We start from the raw sequence: 24,793 nt of genomic DNA on the forward strand, positions 1-24,793 counted from the left end.
CTATGGATATCAAAATTAGGAAATAAAATTAATATAAATAATCCACTATTGGAATAGACTTTCTGCGTATATCTGTTCTCTTGGAAAGACAAGATTAACTGCCATTGCTTGGCTTTTTCAGAATTACAGTTCTCCTTTCCTAGTCTTCCTGGTATAGTATTGAAATAAGAATATTCTTTCAAAGCTGAAAAAAGCATGCCGATCGTGAACCATCAACTTAATCATAATTTTGCCTGAAACACTTTTTTTCTCCTCCACACCAATTGTAACACTACGAGTCTATAATTTTACTTTGTTCACTTATGCAAATGACTGGACAATCTAATGCCATCAATTTTTCTCCTACCTATGTGGTCTGTCAGTCAATATTTTTTCTTGTTTTCTAGAGCTTTTCACAAAACAGCAGGAGTGATGAGAATGTATTAAACTAAGAAAATGCACAAACCCACAATAATAATACTAAATAATAATACCAGAAAAAATGGCAGTAGCATTAAAAAATACAGTCAAAGTACTTAGACTAATTTTCTTAAATTGACTGTATTTTATTTTGATATCATCCCCTTCCCTTTTAACATGTAGCATATCTGTAGTTTCTCTATTGTGTTAAGTTCTGAATATAGCATTCATTAGTGTAATTAAGTGGCTAGATACTAATTTTTTTATGTTTACAGGTTATTCTCAAGGGAAATGAGGCCTGTAAACATCTTTTACTTTATTCTCACAAACCTAAGCTATTCTTATGTCGGATAAAGGGAAGCCATGACTTGAAGTGATTTTACTCAGTCTGAAGACAGACAGAATAAATAGCATGGTGTTTGGTGAGGCTGCGGTGATTGCTAATGCTGTGTGCCAGAAATGGGTAAGATCCTTGTACCTCCTCAATGCACAGCTGTTTGGAGCAGAATTTCATGCACCCAGACCGCTGACAGGTTTGGTTTGTTTCCCCTTCACAATGAAAATTAACTCAATTTCTATAGCTAATTAAGTGTAGCAGCCTCTTCAGCTTCTAATTTGTCCTGCTGAGTCCCCTGCCGCCCTGGAGGGAACTGGCTGAGCATGTACTGCCTCATTGAAAGCACAGGCCCTATCCTCTTCTAAGCACACTGAAGTGTTAGCACCATGAGGTGCCTGTGCTGTCACAGTGTTTTCCATGGTAAAAGCAAAATAAATACACCCACCCCTACAAAAAAAAAAAAAAAAAGATATGGGAAAAAAACTTCAAGACTTGCAATGCAAACCATTTGAAATTCTCAAGCTTCCTCAATGCTTTTTTTTCTTTCATATTAAATGGGAAGAAAAAAATAAGTACTTGGCTATTTGTCCCATGCCAAATTACTTCTGAAGAGGACAGACCTGACAATGAAGCACAGTTTTCTGGAGAAGTCTTCCAGTATTCACTTTCCAGCCCTCTTCCCACTACCTTTCTAAGGACTGTCATGCCCCCATGAACACCTGGCTGGGTTGTCTGGGGTCAGTGTCACCCCAGGCCAGGAGAGCTCCTGGGAGGCTTGCCCCTTTTCTCCCCACCCAGCAGACCTGAGGTGGTGTTTAACACTTTGCTGCTGAGGAACAGAGTCACTACCTCTTGATTCCCACTGACAAAAGATCACGTGTTATTTCAGATAAGTGGCAATTGGTTTAAAATAGAATGTTTGCATCTCTGTGGGGCCTGAAAGACCACCATATGTTCTTTTACTGTTCAAGCTAGCACTGTACTTTTGTTAAATGCAGATTGTTGTCTTCAGCCATGCAAATCCTTCCTGAATATTTTGAGTTCTTAATTCAAACTTTCTTTTTCAAGCACAATTCTCATTGCAACGTCAGGCTCTCTGACAATCCTATGGATAAAAAAAATATGCAGGAAAAATACTACCAGACTATATTTTCTGTAAACTACAAAATGAAAAGCAATTACTTTGTGCCAACAAAGCAATTATATCGAGGAGTCAACATGAATGCTTTGCAACAGTACATCCTGTACCATCAAAGAAGTGTTTTGTTCTCCATTTGAATGCAAAACTCCCTCATCTCCACATAAAATGTATAATTTCATCCTGGACTGACACATGCAGTTTCCATGACTGCATATGTCTAACACATTTCTATTGTGCATAAACTCATAGAGTTGCTGAGTGAGGTAACACCATTGCTTGCCTTCTTCATGCAGAGCTTTCAACACGACAGTTTTGAAAAATAGGTTTTTCCTCTCAATAAGCTTTCTTGTTCATAAACATCATGAAAAAGAACTTTGAAATGGTGTCTTTAGATGCCTCATCTTAATGAGCAAATTAAAATCCTATGAGACTTGAACTCTTTTCCTGTCATAGCTGCTAAGAGTACAGTATAACTGTGTTTTATTGACCTTCCTTTCCCTCTCCCACTCCCCTGGCCCCCCGTAGTTCATTGTTCATGCTAGTCTGAGCAGATGGCAAGTAGTCAGCAAGAACACATAAACCTCAACCAAACAAAAGCCAAGTTTTTTCTCCCCAAACTCATGAAACCTAAAATTTAAAAGAAAAAATAATCACTTTATAGCATTGTAAGGCTATTGAGTATTCTGACTCTGCTCTTTTCCATTTTATTGTTTATCATGGGCTCTTATTATTTTACCTAGGCAGCAGGAGGTAGGTTTTGCAAATGCATCCAGAGGTCTTCAAAATGCCACTGCATTGTTTAGTATTTAGGTATTCAAGCATTCATTAAAAAAAATAACTCTAAAGTAACAACGTGCATGTTGCAAAAAGAAATCATTCAAAGAATATGAAATATCTCCAGATACCTCCTGAAGCAAGAACTAAGACTTTTGGGCCAATATACTTTGCTTTGAGTTTCAAAGTTTAAGAGTTGTCAGTGTACCTTCATTCCACACTTAACTTTAGACATGACATTAAATAATTCCTTGGAGAAACTCTCCCCTCCAGGTTACTTGTAATCATACACTGGAATCAGTCTGATATTCCTCTGCAAAACCAACAAGAAAACTGATTGCTTGAGACAAATGCATCATCACTATATATTGAAAAGTCTTTTCAGACTGGAAAGAAACTACTACCTACTATCACCTTATAGGTTTCCAATTCCTTTCTTTGTATTCTATCAAGCTCTTGGCCAGAATACCTGAATAAGTGTTAATGAAGGGGATTTACAACATGCATTCACACGCAACCTGTGATTTATTCTTCTTTTCGTGTAAATTCACAGCTCTTCTTTTATCTAGGACCCAGAAGACTATGAGAATGATGAACTTCATCAGGCTCTCAGCTGAGATTTTAGAGTATTGTTTAAGCTCTGAACACTGTAAGCAACAGAGTTAAAGTAACTAACAAAAGCTGAGCTATATTTCTGTGTATCTCTGCTCATCCAGCATCTAATTCACATTCTCAGCAAGAAATGGTGAAATGGCTTCTTTATCCAAACAGACCAAGGAAACATGCCATGGTTCCTCCATCTACTCCAAAACGAGACCGTAATCACACACATCACCTAGTTTCCATTCCTAGAAGAAAGGCTGAGAATCACTAGATTACTCAGCAGCACATGACAGGCAGAGGGCCTTCACAGCCCTTGCTTCTTTGTAAGTCATTGCACAGTCTGCTCTTTCTCCTCTTCCCAAAGTCTTCATGAGTGTCTGTTGTGCTTTAACCCCACCTGGAAACTAAGTACCACACCCCCATTTGCTCACCATCTCCACCGCCACCACCAGCGGGATGGGGAGGAGAACCGGGAAAAGGGTAAAACTTGACAGATGAGATAAGAAAATTTAATAATTAAAATAACAAGAACAACTGTAATTAGAGTGAGAGAGAAGGGGAGAGGAATAAAATCCAAAAGCAAGGGGGCGTGGGGGTGGAAAAAAAAAAGATGCACAATAGGATTGCTCAGACCCCACTGACCAATGCCCAGGCAGTCCCCCAGCAGTGGCCAGCAGCTCCCGGCCAGCTCCTCCTCGTTTATATACTCAGCTTGATGTTCTATGGTATGGAAAATCCCTTTGGCTAGTTCAGGTCAGCTGTCCTGGCTGTGTTCCCTCCAGCTTTGTTGCTGGCAGGGCCTGAGTAACTGAGAAGTCCTTGACTTAGGATAAACACTGCTTAGCAACAACTGAAAACTTTAGTGTGTTGTCAACATTGTTCTTATACTAACTCCAAAACACAGCACTGTCCCAGCTATAAGAAGAAAATTAACTCTATCCCAGCTGAAACCAGGACAACATCCTACTCTTCCTTGCATCAAAACTGACTGCTGTTTTGTAAACAGTTCATTTTAATTCTTTTACTCTGCCCCCATTTGGCAGGCTGCTCCTGGAAATTCTGCTCCAGACACTGCTTCCTTAGCATGATGAAATTAATGTGCTTCACCGCTTGTATCGTAGAAACGGGAATCAGTTAAGTTCCTTTTCTTAACAGAAGTTATATACAGAGAATATAATCTGTTGCTATGCATCCTACAAGTTGTCACATATTAAACAACTATGCAGCCAATAGTTTTCTAATTTAGCTGTAAACTTGTACCTTTTTAGTATGCACAGTATTATTTTAAAAAATAAGCTGATCGACTCCATTTTCTCCAAGAGGCAGTTGATGTTATTACACTGTCAGCATCCATAAGCACTTCAGAGAATCACTTGTGACAGCTTTTAAACTGCATTTACTTTCTCTTTTCCTACTTTACAGTGCTCTTTCAGAGATTACTGTTAACTTCGTCCTGTGTCTCCTGCAGACAGTTTGGGAAGCTTGAGGGCAACAAGCCTTCTTTTACTCTAATTATTCTGAGCACACCATTATAATGACAGCAAATAAATTGTTTGGGTCATCAGAGATCACAGACATTTCTGTTTACACAGAAGAAGTTTGGAGGCAGATAGTTCTGTTTTGAATTGATTAACATGAAGAAAGTGGCAATTGATACTAGAGTTAGCCAGACTAAAAAGAAGGAACAGAACTTCATAAACAAAACTGCAAGCGTACTTCGGATGCACGAGGATTTGATGCAATGATCTGTTCACATACTCCTAGAATCAACTCTTTTACAAATGCTTTGTGATCACATGTTCTTACATGAAACTGAATTTGAATGTTTTTAAATGCTCTCACAGCAGCACTGAAAACCAAGATTGTAAAATTCAGTCCTGTAATTGTGCTATATTACAACTCGTGATGTAACCTCTGCCTATAATATAGAAGTTGGTTGAAAGCAAGGACCAGGCTAAAATTGCTCATAAAACAGAGTATTGCCTTTTGAAGTTTTTATTCTAGTACTGCAAAAACTAATATGTTGACTTTTAAGTCTTGTAAATAGAGTCACTGAAACACATATGCAAATTCTTTTTCAACCTGTAACAAAGCTAATGCTGCAGTAATAAACCATAGGCAGATAAAAAATGCCATAATTTATGGTCACTTTATCTTGTATCACTCTGCTGTATGATCTATCTGCAGATTCAGCTAATCTGTCACAATCAGCCAGACTTTAGCTTTGTTTCAGACAAACTTTTAAAACCTACTACTTATTGTATAAAGAATACTTTGCATCGCAGAAATACTTTGTTGAATCATCTTGGTCTTGGCTAGCAGAAATCAGAAATAAAGCTTAGTAACAGCTCATAGAGGTAGTGCAGGATTTACAAAAGAAGCAAAAAATACTTTTCTGTCCCAAACTAATACAACAAACATAACTTCCATTGTGTTCACACACAAAATGTTCTGCAGACCTCATAATCCATGTCTCAGTTATTTCAAATAGTAGAAAAAGGTCCAAAACTTTAGAAGACTCAAAAGGCTTCTACCCCCACCCCAAGAAGTTACCACTAAAACACCTCTTTAAAAGATTTTCCCCAAAACTGTGTTTAAGATGATACAGGTACTCTGAAGTCACTATAGTAAGGAAAATTCACATCTGTAGCAAAACAGGCCTTAAACAGATCTTGTTAACTGCCTGTAGGCGCAAAAACAGCTAAACACGTTAAACAAGTCCAGGTACACTTACCAGAACTGTAACAGCAGCAACATAGCTGAGTATAACTCTGAAATAACTTTCCGGCATTACTCTCCTTAGGGAATTAAGGTTAGCAGTTAATCAGTAGCAATTTCACAGCAGTCAAGCAAAGAAAAGCCCTCATATCAACCTATCTAGAATGGCTAATTTCTGAGAAACCAGCTAGCTACACCTGCTGGGGGATTTATAGCCTACAGCCCTGTGTGTGGTTCAGTGGGATTTGTTTGGAGCAGAAGCAATGAAGCATTTGCTAAAGCTCTTACACCTGGGTTAATGACAAACCTGTGCCACATGGGAACACTTCATCCCAAAGGGAAAAATCTGAATAGCCTTAATAATTTGAAATTATTATTAATCATTACTACCATGTCTTGCCTCTACAGCTATGGCAGAGACAGCTGCTCAAAGAGAAAATTCCTTTGGTTTTCAAATTTAAAAGAAATTGAAAACCCTGTGCATATGTGCTCAGAAACTCCTAGGGATATCAGTATCCTGGGGTTTCACTTCCCTCATTTTATTGCTGAAACATATTTTTAACCAAGAAAGCTAAGAAATGCTCACTCTTGGTTTGGTAGTATGAAGAAAAAGTTACTACCTGAGTAATGTAAAAATGAAAGTAACTATTTCACTGAAACACTTTAGGTGGAATGTGGTGTGATTATTAAAGTATTAATTTCTCTTTATCTTAGCAGGTATGAGACATGCTTTTCTTTCTTTACTGGGATAATCCTTAAACAGAAACCAACATTTTGTAAATCAAATTTCTGTAAGGCTTCCTAAAAAAAAAACCACCCAAACCCAGTCACAAAACCCCAGCTCTTCCTATGTAAGTGATTATTGGTATTAATAAAACTAAAATAAATAAAAAACTCACACACACACAAATCCCAAAGCTCTTACCTGTTGTTCTTTTGCTCTATTTTAAACTATTTCCCTACCTATATGCTAATATAACTTTTTGCAAGTAAAATGCTGGTTTCCTCTGCATGCATTTGAAAACAAATGGATTTTCCATGTATTGTCAGCTATTAAAGGGGAAATAGCTTAACTAAGGACACAAGCAGAAAAGCCCCTCTTGATGGGTGTTTACCTGAGAGTGCTCTGATCTGAAGTATAGAGCTCCATTATAATTTCATTGTGAGCAATGGCCCCATAATGGTCACAAATATTCAGTTGTTGATTCAGAGAACTCTGGGACACTGGAGGCATTTTCTCCCTCTTCCATCAGGTGAACACACATGGCTTCCTTCAGCTTCGAAGGGAATTCTTCCAGTAGGAGAACTATAGCCAGTCTGCAAAACTACTATTGCTCCTCCGGTGACTATTTCTGCTTGCTTGTTTTATCTTTGTCTTCCCTCTGTACTTCCTAAGTGTTCTGGCAGCTGTCAAGTCCTTCTTCATGGGGTCAATGCCAGCATCATCAACTGTATTGAGGGACTGAAGGCTGCTGAGAAATTGTGTGGACAGGTAAACTAAATCTTTGAAGTGTAAGAGAGAGAACTTTTCCTTTCCTATAAAAGTTATTGTAAGGAGAGGCAGAAAGTTTTTTGATTCCAACGAGACTTGGATTAGAAAATAATGAAATACACAGCACATATTTGCTGCTCATCTGGGGCTTTAGTCAAAGCTTGTAAAAGTCAAAGGAAAGATAATTTTTCTGCTGAGAATTTTTTAAAGAGAGAAGGGTGTCCAGAATACTGTATCATCTCCTTTGTAAATCTAGATGAATACCGGTTTCCTTCCTGTTCCCCTCTTCTGATGCCCAAATCATTATAAAAATTTGAGGTCATTGAAGAAAATATTTATTTGCAATGGAAGATGGGGTTTAACTTAGCTGAAACTTGATGACTTTAAAACCATCTTAGTGGGAGATGAGAAAGACAAAGCAAAGATAAAATACTGTGAAAGTAAAACGGCTGCAGCTCCTTTAAAAGTGATTATATTTGATCCTTGCTCAGTTCAGTAGCAATATGAAACATAGAAATAAGAATTTCTGGGACTAGCTACTGTATAATAAAATGTTAAGATAGTTATCAGTTGCGTTTCTTATGAAGAGATGAGCCCAAAGGCAAAGAACTGTTACACATTAGCTTTCCCAAGGGTACTGTATTCTCACCTGCTCTAGTAGGAATTAATTCCCCAAATTCTTTGCCACTTCTAAAAGGCATAGTTTCCAGACATTAAAACTCCAAATGGTCCAAGCGTATTGTGACAGAAAAAGTTCAGAATGTTGAAGGAAATGAATATATTGAAGTATTTCCCCCTACCGTCAGTCCAGCTCAGGAATTGTAAGGGAGAGCATAGATATATACTCTATTTGCAAATGGCCAAAGGTTTAAATGTTATATTTGAGAGCAACCAGCTCAGCTCAGAGTTATACTGGTGGAAGTCAGGCTCGCCTCTCTCCATGCTGTCTCTATTGAGACCTTTCATTAGCAGCCTTCCGTTTCCTTTTTAAGATACTCTTCAGTTTCAGTTCTATTCAAGCCATTAGTATGTCATAACAATTTCCATAAGCCTCAATTACATCCAGAGAAAATTAAATTATAGAGAGAAATGAGTATACAGTTTCTAATGGAACATGGAGAAGAAACATCTAGCAGAGAAACTCCATGCAGTCACTCAGCTGCAGTCACTGAGAGTGTCCCTGTGAGTATAGGGTGCAGGGGCCAAATACATTTTTTGTATCCATTCTGAAGTTACTGACAGCACCTTGGGAAGGTGATTTCTTTCATGAGCTTAGATAGATGGGGAAGATAGGGGCTCACCACTGAATGAAAGCCAGGTGTCTCTCCCAGTCCAAAAGGCAAAGTCCTAATTTCGTGGTGCACCAGCTGCATGACAGCCACCCTGCTGCGGTCAGAAAGGATAAAGGCCAGATCTCAGAGCCCTCTGGGACATGTGGTTCAGGAGCACCGATCTCTCCTACAAGCAAGATGCCACCAGCCAGCTCATCAGCTGTGCTGTGCAGCTGTGAGATTGTGCCTGCAAGGCCAGTTCAGTTCAGGTTGCTTCAGGAACGTAAAAGGAGCAGCTTGTTCCCATTCATGCTGGAGATATTTTGAATGGAGCCTTTTTCCACATTCCCTGGGTAATGTAATTTGGTTCAGTGTGAAACATGAAACATTCATACATCAAGGACAGTTTGTGGTAACTCTTCACTGTTTTACTGACTTAGCAAAGCACAAATAATGATTCCTCATTTACACTTAGGAAATATGTGATAGCTTAATGAAAGACTTACAAAAAAACTATCTTGACATACTCTAATAAGGAGAAATACGTGACTTTTAGAAATATTTAGGCCTTGCAAAACAACCTACAACACCTTCCTTCACAAAAATAAAAAAGTTCTGTTTTCTTATTGTCTCTATATAAATATTACACAATCACACAGATTTTGTTAAAATTTTAGCCTTTGTAAAAGATTGATAAAGCTGCAAGTCAGGCTTTACGTGCTGATCTGTAGCATCCCTAAGCTTTGAGTAACTCTGGCAGTTTTGAAAGACTGGTTACTCTGGGTTGTCCAAGATCATTACCAGTACACACAAAACAATATTTTACCTGTTATTGTTGGGGACTGTAATGAAGGAGAGTGCAGAAATACTGAAGGTGGCTGCAGGGCTGGGGAAGGGTCAAAATGCAGAGAAAATTAAGATTATTTGTTAAACTGTGTACAAGTGATACCACATGGATCAACACTGGTTTGCCTTTCATATATTGTTCTGTAGCAAGTCACGAAAGTTGATAGGTGTCTGTGAAACAGTATTTACATCAGTTCTCCTTCATTCTCAGGGCTTTCAGGATGTTCCCCTTTCTCCCTTCCACCCACCATTCATGTTTTGACTTTCCTCTGTCTCCCAAGGTTAGTTTCCTGTCCTCAGGTTACAGACAGAGGTGGATTCTTAAAAAGATATTTAACAGGATAGTCAAAACTGCCACAGAGGTGAGAAGACTCAAAAGGAGTAAGGCTGGTTATACTTTACATTAATCAGAGTAGTATACCCAGGATACTGTAAAGTGGGAGATAATCTAGCTATTTCCTCACGTAATGTAAATGCAGAGTTATTTCTTTACAAGGGATACTTTAGCCATAGCAGGATGCAATTACCATGCAAACTCATCGAAGTGGTTTTTTAGGCTTCTCAGTCAACCTTTTCCCTGTGTGTCATTTATTGATGTTTCCTATTAAAATGCACGCATACAACATATGCAGCATCCATCCTCCTCCTGTAAGATGCATTGTTTTATATTTTAAAGATTGGGGATTCAGGTATGAAAGTATTTAATAACTGACCACATTCACAGGCTTTTCAAAATCCCTGGATTTTCTTCACAAAATTCACCATGGTAACAGAGATAGGGCAAAGAAAGCAAACCTTCAGCCAAAAAGGCATAGAGTTAAAGTTCTGCTTCTTGAGCTTTCTTTCCCCATCAACTTAATACCAGAGTCTTTTGTTGGTGAATTAAATAATAAAATATTAATTAGCTGATATACACAATTCACTGTGCTTTGGCTTGTTTGGAATTTTCTTTTTAAGTATGTTTATTCTTTTGTGGTAGTAAGGAAAAAAAGCTGGAACTACAAATAACTGTTATATATGACTGTGTATTTTGTATGCTGGTTGATGTAAACAGCGACCAAAAATGAGAGTTTCTTGTTTCACAAGTGCTGCTCAAAAAGAAAAGTTCTGAGGCTTTGAAGTGGGTCAGTTCATTACAAGACTCAGTGTGCATTCACTTGGTTTGTTGTGTTGACTTTCAGGAGAATGAAAACAGCAGCAAAGCTACAAAGGCATAGTGCTGTTATAGAAACTCTCAAAAATGAAAGCAGAGAGTGGCTTTTCCAGGCTAGTGACCAAGGTTCGATGTCTCTTTTCACTTGGGAAAACCCTCAGCCCATATCTGTTGCCTCATACCCATGGGAACATAAAATTTCTAATCAGACAAGTTCTCCTGGGCCTGGAGTCCTAATCCTACTTTTCTTCAGCTTTTTTGTAATACAAAGCATATCTTCAAATTGCTTAGGGACAACTAGTAGCCCTAGAGGCACCTGCTCTGAGTCCCCATCTGACAAAAGAAAGCCCCAAGTCTTCCTGAGTTTTGTCTCTTGTTGCTAATGGCACACTTTAAAGAAGAATCTCTGAGTTTGATCATGTCTATGGAGTGTTTCCTGTCAATAACCCGTAACATATGTTTCATTGCCACTATAATGCTATCACTATTACCATTCATAACTCAGCAGCAGATAGTGAAAAAGGCATATTTTACTGAGATGAAAAAGAACCTTAAAGTTTGAAGCTACTTTCTCTCAGTGCATAAAATAGCTTTTTAAAAGCTTTCATGCCAGGAACACTTATGTACCCTATCACCTTAAAATAATCTTTTCCTTTTCTGCTTTGCATTGCCCTTCAAGAAAGGCCACATTATTTGAAAAAAAAAAAAAGAAAAGAAAAGAAAAGAAAAGAAAACTTCCTGAGGAAATACAAGGCATGCTTTTGGACTATACTTAGGCAGTGAAAATGGTGCTAATTGTAACAAATAGCTTTGATCTACAAGAGTGAGTGATAAGGGGAAGGAAACAGTTATAGCTCTATAATAAAGTGCCATTCATTTTGTCACTTGAACCCATGAAACAGATGGATAGAGGAAAAGCTGACAAAGGAGGACTAGAAGACTATTTTTCTTCTCAGTACCATTTGAAGTAAACCCACTGTCCTCTGAATGACTACAGTGATCTGGATTCACCTGGGAAAATGAGACTTCCATTACCTTTTTCTAGGACAAAGTATTCCACGTGCATAAAATCACGTAGAGGCTCCACATTATCATCATTCTTTGTCCCAGGAAAGGAAATTGGCATCACCTTTTTAGTCCATCCTGCAAACAATAAATGTAAGAGCCACAGACACAACCCCCAGAAAAACATAACACATAATCTCAGAGCCTTCAAAAATGTCTTCACTACAGGTCAGGGGCACCCAGGCTTTATTTGGCTTTTTGCCACCCCTACAGTTTCCCATTAAGGAGCCTCTTGAAAACACTACTTCTGCCTGATTCCTGTTTAGATACTTAGCTGCCAGTCATGCTTCTCAGCTCCTCCCTGCTGTTTTCACCAAACAATCACAACTATATCTCTACTTTTAAAGCACCCATGAACTCTGTTATGAACACTCACTACACATGTGGAGACGGAGCATTGCATTGCAAAGCTGTTCTTGTCTCACAGGCCTTTCTGACCTGTGGAAAAAAATAATCTGTGAGTCTAACTTTCTTTCTCCCGGGGTGACATCCCCTCCTGTAGCTCTCTAAAGTGGTTGCAAGGCTCCTGTTCACCCCAGAGAACGAGAGCAGACTTTCTGCTGTGGTGCAGCTCTGCAGCATGGAGACTCAGTGAAGGTGGATCTAGCCCTGTTAGGGCTGTGAAGGGACGAGGCACCAAGAACTGAACTGCTGACACTATGAAACTCCAGATAAAAATGATGAGGAAACCTTTTCCCACGTATAACAACAAACCTTTCCCCAACATTTGCTTTGGTCCTTTAAAATCCAGGAGGTTGCATCTAATAACCGAATTTTAGTTTCAGTTTTGTTGGGTTTGGTTTCAGGAGCAGTAACAAATGCTGCTGTCCGTTTGGACACAATCCTTGTCCTTTCTGTAAAGTGCATGCTCTTCCAGATCCATCCTCCTGTAGGTCACGGGGTGACCCTATAACTTTCCCAACTACATGGACCCAGGATGAACTAGCAGTTTATTAACTACAGGGTCTATTATTATATCCATATATATGGAAATATATGTATACACAGACTGAGAAAACTAGAGATTTGTTTCCTTTTAACTAAAATAGCTTCTAGCATGTTTAAACATGCACACTTTTGAGAAGCATGAAGTAAAGAGTTAAAAATATTTTACAGAGGCTTAACTAGCTAGGTATATTTCTTTGCCTTCTAAGGACTTAAAAGCCATTCCTCTGGTGGCTTTTCCTTCCTGGAGACATCTCTGTGGCTTCTTTGAGAAACTGCTTGCTCTTTCTCTAAGAATCTGTGGATTAGAAGTGAAATATGGCTCTTTTATGTCATTCAGGCATCAGTGGGACATAGTTTTCTGAGCTACTGACTGCAAGAGGCAAAACTTACTGCAGAAATTTCCTGTTTTCCATCATTTGGGTTGGTGGCATTTTCCATGCCTTAGGGAAACAAGAATGGAGAAACTAAGAACCAGGAAGGTGCTTTCTTGTGGGAGATTTTCCCATCTAAAACTGAACCAGACCAATTTCTCTGCTTTCTGAATCCAGATGAGACTGGAGTACTGTTTCAGTTTGCCTCGATATATTTGGGTGATTAATACTATGCATGAGAGGGATTAATGAAATACACAGAATGCTATGGTTTGCTTGAGTTTAAGAGTAAAAAAGCACAGCAGTAAAGGAATTTTGAGGAAAATAAGAGTGCTGATTTTTTGATTGCAGAATACCCTGTCACCAGCAGTTGGAAAGCTTTATCTTGTGAAACATCACTATACTTTTTTTCCCCAGCTTTTCTTGAGTGTATGTAATTGGCCATTATCAGACTTCTAGATACGTATTTTTCATTTGACTCTGGTCATTATCAGACATGGGAAATAAAACATTTTTGAGCTGTCTATAATGAAGCTGTTACAGTCACTCACATACTCCAACAGTAAAGAAAAGTTTAAATATTTTAGCCATCAAAGCATATTGCTTTCACTCAGAAATCATAAAGACTGTAAATTCTTCCTCATTAATTTCTCTGTCGTTTAAACCTATGCAATGATCCTAACAAGATGGCTGTGTTAGAATGTGTAGAATGAATAAAGTGTATGTATTATACAGGGTCTGTTCCTGTGTGCAGATTTTCAGTTTGTTCACTATACCTTGTCCAGTCTGTATGTTAAGAATGTAAATTTCCTTCCAAAAACCCTTGGTATAAATATATTTTGGTGGATTTGTGCCATGTTGGGCTTAAAGAGAATTGTGATTAATTAGAGGATGGACTGTCAGTACTGTTCTCTTGCTTATTATTTATTCTATATCTTTGTCCTATTCCTAAAATGCTCCTGCCGCACAAACCTCTGGCTATCAAGGACATTGTAAAGAAAGGCTGAGTTGTTAGAAAAAAGAGCCTGCTTCTAGTACTTAATATTTTGCAAGTAACATCCTGATAGTGAGGACCTTCTAAGCTCCATTTAAGTTGGAAACATATGGAAAGTATAAATAATTTGACAATTAAGTACCCTATAATGTCAAGAGATGAGATGATAGTTAATAAACTGGTGTCTTTTCTCCTTTCTTCCTTTCCAATTTTAATAATCCCTTAACAAATACTTAAATTTATCCTTCATGGGACTTTTATTTCCTCTTGATTTATGTGAATGGTATTTACAGGTAGCCTAACATAAACCTGCTGTGATAGACAAGCTGAAAGGTCATCAATATTTGTACGATGAAAGCTGAACACACATTGGGAATGAGAAGACATAATCACGTTGCTGGTGAAGGAATGAGGCTTGGTGGTTAACACAGTGAAAAGCTAATACAGGTTGTTGGCTTCTAGACCCTGCAGTGAGCAGGTAGACACCTGCCTTCTGCTGACAAAGCAATCTTCTGAGGGAATGAGCTGCTGCTCGGAAACAAGCGCATTTCTCCTGTCTGACGTTCAGCCATATCCCTTCCCTCCTGTTCTGTGTCTCTCCTTTTGCTTTAGGGTATTGAACATAGATTGCAATGGATCAACACAGATTATGCTGAACACCCCTCCATTTCAGAGAGCAGAATTCAGAGCTTTGATGTAGGTTCTGGCTGGCAAGGTAATAAGGTCATAGGAGCAGTAAAAGTTTTCGGCTTTAAAAAGTAATTGGCTTGCTGCAAAACAATAAAATTAAATGAAATGTTAAGTAGACTTGCTCAGTGAGCTCAGATCTAGCCATGAAGGCCCTAGAATTGTGAGAAAACATTTAGTGTTTTTAGTATTTCAATTTTTTAATGATAAGTAATCTCTATCTTGAATATTGTAATCAATGTTTTCTTCCAAAGAAAATTGATTTTCAGTCAAGCAGATGAAGGGAGGTCATTTTGTACTGTCTCGGATTCTGCCTAACTCATTATTACTTACAGACTGGTCTCTGGAAGAGATTTTAAAATTTTCAATAAAGTTTTACATGGTCATCTGACAGCAAATTATTCTTACTAAGCAATTTTTAAGGAATGTGGATGGAAGTAATCAGAAAAGTCTTTCAGAAATAGGGCTGATAGTTCATCTCCAACTCAATACCCACCTACACTTTACTGAACACATCACGTGCTATAAGGAGTGTAAACAGGAGCTAAAAAGCAAAATCACAATGAAAGATACAGATCAATAGGAGATTTCACACGGGCTTTAAGAAGTTTTGAATCATGGATCTGTCTGAAGATGATGGTCTGATAATTTAACTAAAAATATAATGGACTCTGTCCTCACTCTTGTTTTGTTTTTCCCAAATGCTACAATTTCCATCTCCATGAATACTCAACGCAGCATTTTAAACCAGCACATTGATAACACATTTGCTTAGACTTCTTCCTCTTGCACTTTATGTGGCTCATGAACACTTTTTGAGCTCAAAACTCAGGTGAAAATTTTCACCACAGTTGTGTCTTCCAAAAGGAAAGAATTTAAAATAGTTGCAAAATTTCATGTCTTTTTCTCTACTTGCCTTTCAGTTGTAGAATTTTAATTTAAAATCCTTTTAAAACTTTAGAGATTTTACTTGAACTATGTGATAGGCTGACAAATGCAGGTGAAAAAAGGTAGTAAAATCACATAATAAATGTTGCTATAACTAAGCTAAGAACTTATTTAAATATCCTTTTTGTTGGAAATGCATTTTCAATTTTTTTTCCTATATTTATATTCATGTCAGCAAGAAATAATGAGTTTTACTGGCAAGCTTTCTCAAGTCCAAAAAGAAATTTTGAGGCACATCCCAATCAGTGCTGTTAGTCACCAGATTCACATTTTCAGTTCTGTTTTGTATGACCTATAGCCAAATCTTCAAGCTGAGCTCAAAGATATTCTTCCAGACCTTAAGGGAATGCTTGCTCTACACAGAGTATTCTGTTTTGGGTCACTCTCCCAGTTTCTGCTGTCTTTATGTTTATTTAATATTTTAAGACCATTCTTTCTTCCAAAGCACAATTTTTATTTGATAATAGTGTCTTTTTCCACTCAGCCCCATGACACCTGGCTCCTGGCCTAGTTGCAGTGAGTGCGGGCATATCCTCTACTGATTACAATAAAGGCAAAAGTATATGTTTGTGTTTCTCTGCGGTAACTCCTATTTATTTGGTTCTCAGGATAGCCACCACGTCCAACCTACTGTTCTTTGAAAATGACAAGGAAAAAATAATCTGTTGATATTCTGTTCCTTAAGAAGTGCCAGAGTCTAAAATGATGCCACTGCCTTTTTGCAGAATTTAACAGGGTAAACCAGGCATTTATAATATTTATAATCTGATACACTAAGAAGCCACGACAATGATGGCACCAGTTCAAATTAACTATAGCAGGTTACCTTTGAAAGGAGCATGAGCATACAGTGCTGTGCTTAAGTAGTTTGAACAGAAAATCACTTTTAAGGGTCTATATTTCGTATAAGAGGTTCTCCCTGTATCACCTGTATGTGCACATACTCATCTGAAGTTTAATGAGAACAGCTAATCAAATGTTGATCTTTTATAGTTTAAGGCTGCAGTTTAAAAAGCTGTCATTAGCTGTCATTAGCTGCTCAGAAAACATAGGCACATGCATATCTATCCACATCACTTTATAGCTCCGTATGTAAAGAACCATTAATAACATTTTGCTAATGTGATAATCTTGAAATACAACTTCAGAGAAGCTCCTACCATATGTTGAACTTTTTGCATCACAGTGGATGGAATTGTGGATAAACAGTTGCTTACAGCTTATCACAGACTCTTTTACACATAGTAGCAGATACAAAAAATTCTGAGAGCTGTAAAAACATGTGGAGGTTATATAGACTCAGAAACCAAAATGATAATGAGTAATAATATTCTAAAATAAGTTGAAATCTTAAGTTTCTGATTGCATTTGTTAGTTTTTCTTTAATAGTTTCTTTTCTAGTTTCCTTTCTCTGGGAAAGTTCCTATTGAAAAAAATATTTTCCAGGATCTGGCTTTACTTTTGAAGAATAATATACGTCAGTAATACACTTACTTTGAGTCTTTTGAGCCAATTGTTTCATACACTGCAGTACAACATACATGGCAGTATTTGCCAATGTGTCTATACAACACTATGCCATCCAAACTTGAAATCCGACTACTCTAAACCAGACCTTGAATGAGCTGCTGACAATAATTTTATGACTCGCCTTGTTCAGAATCAATCTGTTCATAATTTCACAGTGTAAGCAAATCAGCTTGAGGAGGAAAAGGCATGCTGGAAGTACCAGTACTAAAATTTTTAACAATTGAAGGTGTGATTGTTTACTATGGCACACTTGAAAATAAAAGTGTCAATTTGATGTAACATGGAGCTGCCATTGTACTCAACAGAATTTTTAAGGAGAAGAGGTGAGTGTCAGTTCATGGCCCTGTATTTTGGTTTGCTTTTCTTCTGGACTTACTGTATATGACATTTCACAAGGTGTCAATAATAAAAGAATAAAAGTCAAAGCTGCTTCTAAGGACATAGATGAAGTGATAACAAGAATTAATTGGGTAAATCAAACTCATTAATTTATTATTTAATGTGCAGTCAATGCATGCGGGGTTCCATCAAGGTTAATCAATTTATCTATCTGAAGACACTGCAAGGGTATGGTGAATAGCAGACACTGGTGTTGAAGTCTGTTTATTATTGGTGAGTCAATAGAGGTCAAGGGATTTGCAAACAATTTAGATCTCATCTTTATGATAAAATGACAGACAGCATTATTGACATGTGTAAACACAACCTATCTTTGCAATTTTAGTAATCTAAGCAAATTGTTAAATCTAATAATAAAAAATAATTGAGTTGTAACTAATAATGTAAATTACAGAACTGTAGCACTGCTCATTATTAAATTTGCCTGGCTCTGTCTATTATAACTCTTTGTTCTCAGTTGATAGTCCTTCTGGCAATTGTAAATACGTGTGCTGAAATTTTGCATTTTGGGTGTATCCTCCAGTGCTTCAATGGCATTTGTTGAGGTTGTAGTCCTGACTGAAAACTTGAAAACATGGAAATGGTTTCTTCACTTTCGACAAAGAAGCTAAAAAATATGGTTATGTTTAGCAATGTTACAAATAAAGCTGACGAATTTTGATTTGAAAAGTTTGGGCTTCCTAATTTTGGGTGCAATGATTTAAAATTTCTGGTGCCAGCTTGTCTTCTGCTGTCCTGGAAATGAAAGACCAAATCCATGGGGTCCTCCCATGCCAGCAACTTAAAATGTTCCAGGTGACATTCTCAAGTACTGGAAGTCAACCATTTCACCTCAAAATGCTGCATTCTTTATCACGGTTTTGTCTTGTGTCAACTAGCACAGGACAGGGACCATGTCTGAGGGCATTTTGTGTGCCATTGCCCTGTTCTGGGGGCTAATATGTTTAACTGCTTGGACACAGCTGCTTCCACTGCAGTTTGGCCTCTATAACACAATGTTCTTCATCAAGTTTAAAGTATTTTTAGCCATTATAAATCACAGTTTACAACTGCTTGTACAATTTAACAGCTAAATAGCCAAAAAAACCTCCAATATCAGATTTCACTAAGAAAACTCAAGCTATTAAAACCTCCAATAATAGATAAAATTTCTGCATCTGACTGAATTGCACATCTGCCATCCCACAGAGCAATTAGGCATGCCCAGGGCTGCAGGTGCAAACCTGCATTTTTGTGTGACACCTATTAACAGGGAGTGTATCTCTGCTGTGATCGCAATAATACTCCTGGATAACACATATGCTGCTTAAAATGGGAGGCAATCTTACTGAAATGACAAGGTGACAAGAGGTAGATTTCAAACACTGTCAGGGAGTAGATTAGACAAATATTACAAGTCAAACATCTGAAAAATAAATAGTGCACGTGCAAAACCTTTAGCTGAAGTGACTTGCCCAGCAACTCTGATTCCCTTAGGCAGTATTCTGTCACCCTGACCATGGAGCTATACTTTTTTTCTCCTGTCCTTTCAGGGTTTTTTTTCCCTCATTTCCCATTGAAAGTCTGCAGGAAAGGAGGCAGACATCAATCTCTTTCATTGCATGTTAACAGTTTTCCAGAGAGCAGCTTGTCACTCTGTGAGGCAGGGTGAAGAATGGCATGACATATAGGCATTTATTGGAATGCAACAGTTAAATTCCCCAAAGCTGTACACCTTTTGCCTATAACAACATCTTAAAATGTGACCTATATTAAAAAATATTACAAAATTATGCATACGAAAAGAAGATCACACCTTAAACAAAAACTTCCCCTCTTGGACCGTTTGCAATTCACAGCCTTTGATATACCCCTAGATTAGTTCTTCATCTTTAGATATTCCTTAGATTTACAAGAGTTAAATGTAACAAAAAGGTTTGAGTATTGGTATTAGTGTAAGAAATACAGGCAATAATTTCTGTGTCTACATAAGTAAATATGGTATGTCTTTTGGGTTCGTTTTAGTCACGGATAGGAAAGGAGCCAGCACTGTAATATATAGATTTTGGAACTGTACCTAAATATGTATGTTTTCTCCATTGTTTTCCTCTGTACACAGCAAACTGAGTGGTGTTTTTCATGAGTTTGGCACTTGGATACTAGGTGAATAAGCAAACAGATTTTTAAAGGGAGAGTATGAAACTGCTTAATTGCATCTTGCTGAACTCATATGGGCCAAAAGCATCGATTTATATCAGGAATATATACCTCTTTTAAGAAAAATAGTGTTTCATTGCAGACATTTCTAGCAAAACCTGTGTTCCTTAGGTGTAAGTGGTAATTACCCCATTTCCCCATCTCCTGGTTTCAAGATATGTTTGGGGTTTTTTTTGAAACTGTCCCAATTCTCCCTCTGTGACGTTGAGCTGCAGCTGAAAGGGGGTGGAAAACTTAGGTCCCAAATCAGCCAGCTGTTTAGTGCCTATTTACACCCAACAAGATACTCTGTACATGAGTATTTTGCTTGTCATTGAGTCTTTGCACACATTGAAAGTGTTAACTGTAAGAATCTGTGCTTACTGGTTGGTCAGCATCTTTAATGTTTACATACATCAAAAAAAAAAAAAAAAAAAAGAAACAGGTAGATTGGGATCTAACTTGGGTGCCTGAGAGTCTGAAACTTGGTGTCAGTCTGTAGGATCTGTTCTGTTTGTATAGAATATATTGTGTTTACTTTCACTCTGGAAGTGTTATACATTTCCATGTAACAGTATTCCTCCTAACAGTAACATAAAAATCTTGCTGTGATTGGCATGGTTGAAACTGATAGCATAAATTAGTTGGCTACTGTGTGTCCTGGGTGCTTTCTGAGTCTTTGGATTAAATATGATCTTTTCTTCAGAACACATGAATGAATGAACATTTTCTTACTGAAGACTTTCTCTGCTTCAAAGATTAGTTTCATGTTTAAGAATTGTTATATAGGATCTTATTCAGTTCTCACACATAGCTGTATTTTTATGTAGAGGCTTTGAAATGTCTAAAACGCAAAGCTCAATTTACTGGAAATAAAATTAGCAGGGGGTTAATGTACTTTATCTATTTTAAAAATGTTTGAGGTATCATGAAACTAAAGGTCTTTTCACAGATTGAAAACAAACTGCAGTTAAGTTAAAGGTCTTTTAAGAGAGATAAAAGAATATTCTAAATTGGAAAAACTAAATCAGTGTGATACCCCATGGTATTTGTGAAATAGATACCCCGTGGGTAAGTATCTAATGACAACTTGCAAACAAATATTAGGGAATGGTCATATCACTGGAAACCATCGGGTAACCACGATGAACTGACAGTAAATGACAGTGTATACCCTTTTTCCAACTCAGATTTAAACAGAAGCAGTGCAGAGAACTGCAGAGACTGCTAAGCTGTACTAACTTTGTTGCCTTCAGCTGTGTGGATATGCCCTTGTGCATTAGAAAGGGGCAAGCTGTCAATCCACATGACTCTTGCTGAGTCTGGAAAGTCCACTCATGACTATCTTGTCATACTACTTTTCTTGTCCCTGTTTGATTTAATAATGCTAGCAACTGTTGCAACATCTGAGCTCCAAATCACCAGCTAAACAGTCTTTAAGTGACTTGATGGAGTGTCTGATACCAGATGTAAGATCAAAAGTCTCAGATTTTTGACTAACTGCAAGAAATGCTTACAAAACTAGAGCAACGTATGAAGGCATTGGTGGCTGTTCGAAGAAAAAACTCCTAGGTCTGAACAGAAAGCTAATTTGTGGGTTGAATTGGAAAATTTTTTATGCTATATATTATATTATAGCAAAACTCTGGGGGTCTGTGTAGACATCTCTCTGTTAAAACTGAACTGGGAAATCCTAGCCTTCCATTGTGCATCCCTGCAGAAGCATCGCTGAAACTCCCTGGCAGTGTTAGGGCTATCTTCCTTGAAAGTTAGTTATCACTGTGAGTAACTTAAATAATTCGCTGCTGCATGAAGTAACTTCAGTCTTTGTAGCACAGACTGAGCTCACCAGCAGACTCCAGCTAGTCTCTGCAGCACTGCTTTCAATTACCTCATTGTGACACTCTGGCAGTCCTAGGTCTGCAGATACAGCACTTAGGACGCGCTTTGCTATCCTGACCATGCTACAGCCATATGCACGTACTCCTCTGGAAGCACCGGGACTGCATGTGCAGCACTTTTGTAGTGTTGTAGAAGCAATATGGGTTTGGCCCCTTGGCAGTCTTTCTGTAGAAAGGGATTCTTCTGCCAGTAATTACATCTCTTGAGTGAGCGACTGAACAAATCTCACATCTGGGATAGTAAGACCTACAGACTCCACAGCAGAGTTTGGAGTGCAAGTTTTTTTATGGACCAGATATGTACCTAATCTAGCAGTTTTCTTTAGAAATTTCAATCACCAGCTACATCATGACCATGAAGCAATCCTGAGGGCTTGCAGCGCTGTGTTGCAGGCATGATTTTTCAAGCATTGCAACAAGCTGTTCAGAGGTCTGACAGCACAGAGTCTCATTTCCACCTCAGGCTGATGGGAAAACCTAAAAATATTATTGGCATTTAATAGAAATTATCTGTTGTTGTTTTGTCCCACCTGTATAGCTCATTTAAACAAATATATATCGATCCAGAGAGACTTGTCATGAGTTCCATGATTGTGTACGCATCTTGAGGCATATAAAGAACAATTCCTTGCCAGCCAGGTTCACCACTTCCTCACCTGACTGTGGGTTATCATCTTCCTCCTGCATTGTTCCTAGTGCAAAGTTCTCCTCACCACTCTGGCCAGCTGGCTGGCAAAGATGCTTTTGTCCCACTGGCGTGAATCCTGCCTCTCCCTTTCAGGCCTCAATCCTCAGGGGTCATAAAAACCAAATCCCCGCTGACACCATCTACACCACCAGGTATTGACCCAAGGGATGTCTCTCCATACTACGAATATTCTTGAATGCTCTTGTACTTTCCTTTTACGAATATGAAAAAAACAAGTTTTCTGAAATCAAGAACTATGTCCCAAGAGACTTACTCAACAGTTATGACCTTTTTAAAAGTAATTAAGGTCTTTTTAAAACTTTTGTTTTTTCGTTTCTGAGACTTGAGAGCATGTCTGGACCATATTTGGAAGCCCTCTTAATCCTTGAATGCGAAGTCTTTCCAAGATATTTTCAACACCAAAACTTGTAACACACAGCTTCTGTATCACTGATGTCTTGAGGCAGAAGACAGGGAATCCTCAGTCAAAAGCCTGTCAACCAGCTTTTGATTTACAGCAAGTGACTGCTATACCATCGGTGGCGAGCATAAAATTTGCCTTTTCTCCAAATGCATGGGTGTTAGGGGGAGAGTTGTCTTTTTGATGTGGGGCCTTTGATGGCTCTGTAGTGAAGTAAATGTTCAGACTGAGGATACTTCCATAGCCATCAGATATCCTGTAAGTTTTAGTCTATAGGATGGAGTGAGGGGGTGAAGTGATGTCAACATTTTACTTAGTTTGTGTTATTAATTCTTGGTTTTGTTTTCTGAATTCTTGCTGATCTTTAAAACAGAGAAAAATTAATCTTTCCAACTGTTCCTATTATTTCATCCAGTTTTTAACAGCAGTTTATTGACTTGGCTGGGGCTCACTATAGACATTTCTAGATCGTATCCCACCCATGTGATAGCTAGACCTGGGGCTACTGAGATCAGACTGTGTGCTTTCAACCTAAAGTACCCTTAAAGTATCCAATATTTTTACAGGTTTATTAGAGCTACATTTTCAAATGGCAATCTCATCAAAAGACCAAAAATTGAAGGATAATAAACATACCCTGTCCTCTAATTTCTAGAGGGTTCTTCCCCACCGAAGTACTCACATACATGGAGGATACAGAGATGCGTTGTGCTATTCTGCCTGATGCTGACAATGAGAAGAGACATGCATTTTCTCTCTGAAAATAAACTGGATATTGCAAGGAACTTTAGCTATTTGTAGTATATTACATTTCTTATTTCTGGTAAAAAAAAAAGTATGTTTGGTTATTTTAACTGAGAGAAACAGGGTGAGTAGGACAGTTAAATTGCAATTGGTTTTAAATTATAAAAATCTGCTCAGAAACATGAAAATAACTCATGGTTTCCCGTTCTAGCTTTGCCTTTTGACATGAACAGAAAAAAAGGGAAATGAAGTGGAAATAACTCCACCACCACAAAATAATCAATTTCTGCCTTAGAATTGAGATGACCATCTGGTTTTAGATAACATGGGACAAAGATGTAAAATTTATGGAGGCACAAAGGATGAGAATATATTACAAAAAAAGAAAAACACGAGCAGAATACATGCAGACAACATGGAAAACCACAAGATAGCCTGTCTGTATCTAAAATTTGCTGAAAATTGAAAAAGCTTCTTAAGATTCAAAAGGCACTTTGTCTTTTTATAAGAGAAAATATTTTCCATATAGATCCGGATTTTCTTTGAAACTTATTGAAAAGTTAACTTTTCTGCAAGAAAAAAAAATTTCCTCTATTTTGTTACTATGATACCTAAAGGCAGTGTAATAAAAATAGTTTGAGATAAATAAGGTGTTAATGACTTTGTACATTAAAAAGGCAGAATATGTCTGTATGAGCCATTTAGAGCAGCAATTTTAAATTTTATATTTGTTTTGTGTAACTATAAAATCAAGTCAATGTGTTTCAGGTTAGGTATCTTTCGCTAGCAATAGAAGAACTGTTATTCTTCAATATAACTGCTTCTTTCAGCTCTCCCAAATTGCTTTATAAGCTAAAATATACATGATAGGCGCAGAATTGCTTCCTCTAAAATCCTAAGATTATTCCATATTTATAAACAGGATTGTGCAACAAAAGTGGCTGTTGATAGAAAAATAGCACAAAACGCAATAAAAGATTTGAAAGGAACCGTCTCTGGCAATACAGATACAGGCTCTAATTGCTGGACGCTGAGGAAATAGGAACTGTTGTATTTCAACCAATAAAGACAACAGAGTTGAGTAAAACAAAATATTCTCTTCTCATCTAATTTTTTTCATTTCAGAACATGTGGCAGCCACAATTTATCTTACATAAAATAATTGGCAGCCGGTGACATAGCCATGCT

The sequence above is a fragment of the Falco naumanni genome, chromosome 1, assembly GCF_017639655.2.
Source record: "Falco naumanni isolate bFalNau1 chromosome 1, bFalNau1.pat, whole genome shotgun sequence".
Taxonomy (NCBI): Eukaryota; Metazoa; Chordata; class Aves; order Falconiformes; family Falconidae; genus Falco; species Falco naumanni.